Source organism: Oryctolagus cuniculus, chromosome 12 (genome assembly GCF_964237555.1).
Source record: "Oryctolagus cuniculus chromosome 12, mOryCun1.1, whole genome shotgun sequence".
NCBI classification, from domain to species: domain Eukaryota; kingdom Metazoa; phylum Chordata; class Mammalia; order Lagomorpha; family Leporidae; genus Oryctolagus; species Oryctolagus cuniculus.
Window position 1 is genome coordinate 34642793 of NC_091443.1, and position 6414 is coordinate 34649206.

The window sequence follows — 6414 nt, forward strand, 5'->3', positions numbered from 1 at the left end:
GTGTGTCCACGTCTTTATTTGCCTCTCAGTGACATTTGCCACCATTTAAAATGCCCTTTCAGGATGACTGCTTTCTTAAAATTCTTTAGCTGTATCTTTGTTTTTCTCCAACATCTATTTTTCTTTTTGACTGTTTTCTTTATAAGCTTCTGCTGCTCAATTTTATCATCCCGTTTTGGAGCATCCTAAGACTGTGTCCTCTTACCTATCCCTCTGAGATCTCTCCTTGGTTATCTCATTATATTTGTAAGGAGAAAGAAAATTCCAAGTCAGATCCCTGTTCGATTTTGATCTGAATCCTTCCTTTATCTGTCACCTCACTTGCTGTACTTCACCTTCACTCTCATGATTAAGCCACAATGACCCCTCATGGTCCATTATGTGCACCATGAACGAGATTGTTAGTTCTCACAAGTCTCTGCGATGTGCTTTTCTCTTTGGTATGCCCAAAGCATATTTGTTAGCCCTCTTGGATTTAGTTAATGCCATTGAAATAGTTCTAATCAAAGGGATGTAGGCGGAAATGATGTATGCCATTCATTGTCAGATAGGACTCTTGAAAGTTTTGCTGCAGGGTTCTACTCATGATCTTGCCCTGCCTCCTAGTCAGGTGCAGAGGATACAGAGAGTATTAATTCATTATGAAGTGCTACATTACACATCTATTCTACTTTGTCACTGGGGAGGGGTGATCTGCTGCATTATTTCCATTTCATTTTCTGTTTTTCTTTAATGTTATGTGTAAATGCAGACAGTTTGCACTTTTGAATTTCTGTGGACAACACTGGCAAGTTTATTTAGTTTTGCAGAAGTGTAGTTCCAGAGCAGACCTTTCTTGTAGTAAGACAAATACCATTTGTTCATTCATTGGACAGATGTCTGCTTTGAAGAATCTTTGGGGAGATGTGTTGCTTTTTTCAAGTGCTCTTTGCCTTATTCTGTTGTCAGTTTCCCTTTGCTGTCATTCTGTTTTCCTCTTCACTAACTCATTTTTCTTAGTGAGCCTCACCTTTGCTTCTGTTTCTATTCTATTCTTAGGACATTATCATTCAGGGCTGCCTTCTCCCGGGCGGGCCCCATGCACCTTTTCTGAAGTTAGTGCTTAGAGATAATCATTGTGATAATACACAGGGCAGACTCTCTAGAGGGGTTGGGGAAGGGAGGGTGTGCTTCTGTTCCCCTCTTCTCTTTTCTTAGTAGCTGTCCCTGGATTTTTGTTTTTCTCTATGAAAACATGCAGTAGAGACATGGCAGAGAACTTTCATGGATTTGGTGGTGCTGAGCATGTGAGTGAGTGACGAGATTCAGTTTCCTAGTTAAACCCTTACAAGTTTTTTATGGGGCCAGTGCTGTGGTTTAGTAGATAAGGCCTCTGCTGGTGGTGCTGGTATCACATATGGGCACTATTTAAAGTCCTGGCTGCCCCACTTCCTATCCAGTCCTCTACTAAAGTCCTGGGAAAGCAATGGAAACTGGCCCAAGTGCTGGGGACCCTGCACCCATGTGGGAGACTCAGAAGAAACTCCTGTATCCTGGCTTCAGATCAGCCAGGCTCTGGGCATTTTGGCCATTGCGGGAGTGAACCAGAGGATGGAAGATCTCTCTGTGTTTCTCCCTCTCTCTGTCAGTAACTCTGCCTCTCAAATAAGTGAATAAATCTTTTTCAAAAAGAAGTTTTCTATGAACTAGATATGCAAATATTTTTGCAGACACTCATTTTCCAATTTATAAATCAACACCATAAGATAAGTAGTATTGTACTCATTTTGGTCTTTAGAGATAAGGAAAGTTTATACTTTTTTATAAAATAAATTTAAGAAAAATCTTCAAGATTAATAAACTCTACTCATTTCTTTGTTCTGTATTCTCTCCCTAATATCAGAGCAAGTGGTGAGTTGTTTAAATTTTAGCTTTCGCATTTGCTTTCATATCAGATAAAACTCAATGCTTTATGATACCCTGCTAAGAACAGAGACTTTGGACACTTAAAGTTCAAATTGAAAAATTTATTTCAACTGGAGTTGTGCTGATTTGGGATTTCAAGAGGTACTTAAAATTCTATTTGATATATGAATAATCTTGGGCAAATATGTAATCATGGACTCTAGGTGACTGAGTTTAAATCAAAACAGCATTTTTATTTACCCTTATAAATAATAAAATGCCAAAAAAAGAGAACTTGTCAAGATAACTGTGTCTCATAATGAGACTTACATAATATATATTTAAGGTTATAGGGAAGCAGGAACGTCTCATAATACTTTCAGATGCAATTTTTTGGTATATGTGTTTATATACACAAACTCATGTGCTGATAAGTGCAGAGGCAAAAATGTGAAATAATTACAATACGAGAATGAACATTATTATTATAAAAGGTTGAGAACTGTATTTAAGCATATATTCCATTTGTAAATTTCTTGACTTTTTTTCTCCTGTATTTCAAATCCTCACATCTGATAATTACAGTGTGATGAGTACATTCCCTGAAAATAGTTAATTCTCCTCAAATGTGAATCAAAACTGACAACGAACACTGTGTAAAGATACAAATTTGACCATTTGATTTATTATCTCTCATTGCTTACAAAATAAATCAACATATCATAGCTTAATGTTCCTCAGATTTGACACTGAGACAGAAACACACATTTGTAGTTTTGTTTTCTCAATACCCTTATAAGAGACCAATCTGACTTCATATAGACATGACCAGAAAATACCCATCAAACAACATATTGCAGTTGTACTCTCAAAAGCACAAGACAAAAAGAAAATCCTAAAATTTACAAGTGAAAAGTGCCAGGTCATTTTTATTGAAACTCCAACTCAAGGACATATAACACTATGAATAAACCAAAACTAAATTTTGTAGAAGGAAATAAATAATACAGTTGAGTAGAAATAAATGAAAACACCAGCTGAATAGACAATACAAAAGCTTAATAAGGGTCAGATGTTTGACTGATTGAAATATCAGTTAAGGTACTCATATCCCATTTCAAATACAAATGTTTGATACCTGTCTCTGGCCTCTGACTCCAGCTTCCTGATAATCCAGACCCTGGGAGGCAGTAGTTATGGAATAAGTTATTTGGTGGCTGCCACCTACATGGGAGACCTGGATTAAGTTAAAGCTCCAGGTTTCGGGCCGGTGCCGCTGCTCACTAGGCTAATCCTCCGCCTGTGGCTCCAGCACCCTGGGTTCTAGTCCCAGTCAGGGCGCCAGATTCTGTCCCTGTTGCCCCTCTTCCAGGCCAGCTCTCTGCTGTGGCCCGGGAGTGCAGTGGAGAATGGCCCAAGTGCTTGGGCCCTGCACCCCATGGGAGACCAGGAGAAGCACCTGGCTGCTGCCATCGGATCAGCGCAGTGCACCAGCCGCAGCCCACAGGCCGCAGCGACCATTGGGGGGTGAACCAATGGCAAAGGAAGACCTTTCTCTCTGTCTCTCTCTCTCATTGTCCACTCTGCCTGTCAAAAAGGAAAAAAAAAAAGAAAAAAAAAGAAAAAAAAAAGCTCTAGGTTTCTGCTTAGCTCAGGCCAGGCCAGGCCAGGCCAGTGCAGGCATTTTGGGAGTGCACCAGCAGACAAGAGTTCTGTCTCTCTTTCTCTCTCTATTTCTCTCTCTCTCTCTCTCTCTCTCTGTGTGTGTGTGTGTGTGTATCATTATCCATCTTCTTGTCAAGTAAATAATTAGATTTTTAAAATAAATCAATGAAATGAACTCTCAGCTAAACTGAGAGTAAAAGGAGAAAAATCAAATCTAATATGGAAATGGAAATGTTACAACTGATAAAGGAGAAATAAATAAGGATAAGTAGGGATTATTGTTCACTAGTTATATGCCAACAGATTGGAAGAGATACTTAATGTGCAAAACATTCATATTGAACCACAAAGTCATACATCGCTAGAACAGACAAGTAACACATAGTTGCATTGAACATCAGGTCTGTGGTGCTTAAGGCAGCCCTGTCCCACAGAGCTCTGTCTTGGCTTTAAATGCTCCCCATATTCACATATGTCAAAATTCAATAAAACCAATGAGGTTATTTTAAACATAGAACGTGTTTCACTTCAGGACCATATCCTGTTTACCAATAAGGTTAGGTTATAAAGAATAAAATTACACCCACAGGCTTTTAAATTTACACAGAAACTCAGCTAAAATGAGAGGACATAAAAATATATACTACTAACAAACAACCCAGAACATACCTAAGAATGTCAATGCCTAATATCATGAGAGTGAGCTTTAAGGATGAAGATATTATTAGAAAGCTTTCTTCCCTAGGACCGGATATATGACTTGCTATTCCTAAAGTAGGAACCTTGCACTTGTTTTTCAGGGTTCCTGTGGATATAGACTTATTTTGCATGCCTGGGAGCTGCTATCATCACTACTGTGTCCAATCCCAGAGAATGAAGCCTCTGAGTCGTAATCTGCATCCTGGTCTTTTTCCCATCCTCATCTTCCTCGGGGAACCGTCTGGTCATCAGCGAGAGCTTGTGAATTGCCTCCTCCGCTGAGTGTGTCATCTTGGACACACGCACCTCAGTGTCTTCTTCATTCGGATGGCTCTGCAAGAGAAGGTGGAAGCTGCTGCCCAGCAGCAGGAGTGCGCGCTGCAGGATTATTCACAGGAAGTCTTCCAAGCCCTGGTGACACTCATCCACGTGCTGGCGAGGGTTCATGTTGCAAAAGAGGTTTTTAGATGGAAGTTTGGGCAGTTGTACCAGCAGGGCATTACTCTTAGCCTCTGCCTCAGTCACACCAACTCTTGGCTGCTTCTTCACACACAGAACGTCTTCATTGTGAAACCCAGGCTATGAGTATGAATGCAGATCTCATAGTCATTGCAAGAAGGCCAGAGGTCCTCCGCCTGGATCCGGGGATCTCTGATGCAAACACTCACAAATTCCTCTTCTGCTGCTCTGGAAACATCTTCAGCACAGAACACAATCACCTCCTTGCTGGAGGGCTTTCTGCAGGAGGAAGTGCCCTGGGGAACCCTGGCCTTGCCTTAACTCCTCTCTGTCACACTTGCCACATGTACCTGTGTAGACTGAATGCAATCACCATCAAATCATCCATGATGATCTTCATAAATCCAAACAAAACAGTCAGAAAATTCACATGAAAGAACAAAAGACTCTGAATTGCTGAAGCAGAATTGAAAGGAGCAAACCCAGAGGTATCACAATACCAAATGGTAGACATCCTACATGGCTGTGAAAACTAAAACAACATGGTATTGGCATAAAAACGGATATACTAGTAGAACAGAATGGAGAGCCCAGAAATGAACCCACATGCTTAAAACTTGATTATTGCAAAAGGTACCAAAAATATACCAGAAAAAGGACAGTCTATTCAATAAGTAGTGTTCTAAAAACTGGGTGAGTCTATGTAGAAAACTGAAGATTGATCCCTGCTTCTCACTTTACAACCATATCTCTAGGTGCCTCAAAGGCCTAAATGTAAGACCTGAAACTATGACACTAATCAAAGAAAATATAAGACATTGGCACAGGCAATGATTATTTTATAAAACCATAAAAGCATGGGCAACAAGAGCAAAAATAGCATGGGATAATGCCAAACAAAAAGCTCCTACAGTAAAGGAAATCATCCAAAGGGTTAAGAGACTACTGAAAATGGAATAAAATATTTGCGCCCTATGCATCTGATGAAGAATTAATAACTAGAACATATAAGGAACGAGCTAAAAACAAATAATGCAGTTAAGAGGTGGTTAAAGGATCTGAATCAACATTTCTGAAAAGAATTACAAATGACCAACAAATTTAGGAAAGCAATCTCTATATCATTAGTCATGAGGTAAATGCTAAGCAAAACCACTGTGAGATATCATGTCACTCAAGATAGAATGGCTATTATCAAAAAGGAAGGTAAATTAAAGCAAATGTTGATAAGGATATGGCTAAAAGGGAACACATATAACACAGTTGATAGGAATGAAAATTAATACAGTCATTATAGAAAACAGGATAGCGTCCTCAAAAGCGTAGAAGATCTACCATGTGTCCAGTTAACCCTTTTCAGGGTATATATTCAAAGGAAAAGAAATCAGCATATATAAAGAGATACCTGCATTCCACATTCAATGCAGCACTATTTACAATAGCTAAGATATGGAATCGACCTACATGTCCATTAATGGGTGAATGTATGAAGAAATGTGCTTTATATGCACAGTGGAATGTTACTCATCCATAAGAAAGAATGAAATCCTGGCACTTGCAGCAAAATGGATGGAGATGGAGATAATTATGTTAAGTGGAAAAAGAAGCCAGACATAGAAGGACAAATACTGTATATTCTCTCACATGCAAACGCTTTAAAAATGTTGGTCTGAATTTAGACTTGGGATTACTGGGGGTGGGAGATTG

At 39.4% G+C, this 6414-nt stretch overlaps 1 pseudogene; it reads right to left on the reverse strand.

Moving 5' to 3' along the window:
• Positions 1–3716: 3716 nt before the first annotated feature.
• On the reverse strand, positions 3717–5888 carry LOC127483711 (sorting nexin-10 pseudogene; annotated as a pseudogene).
• Between the last annotated feature and the right edge of the window lie 526 nt (positions 5889–6414).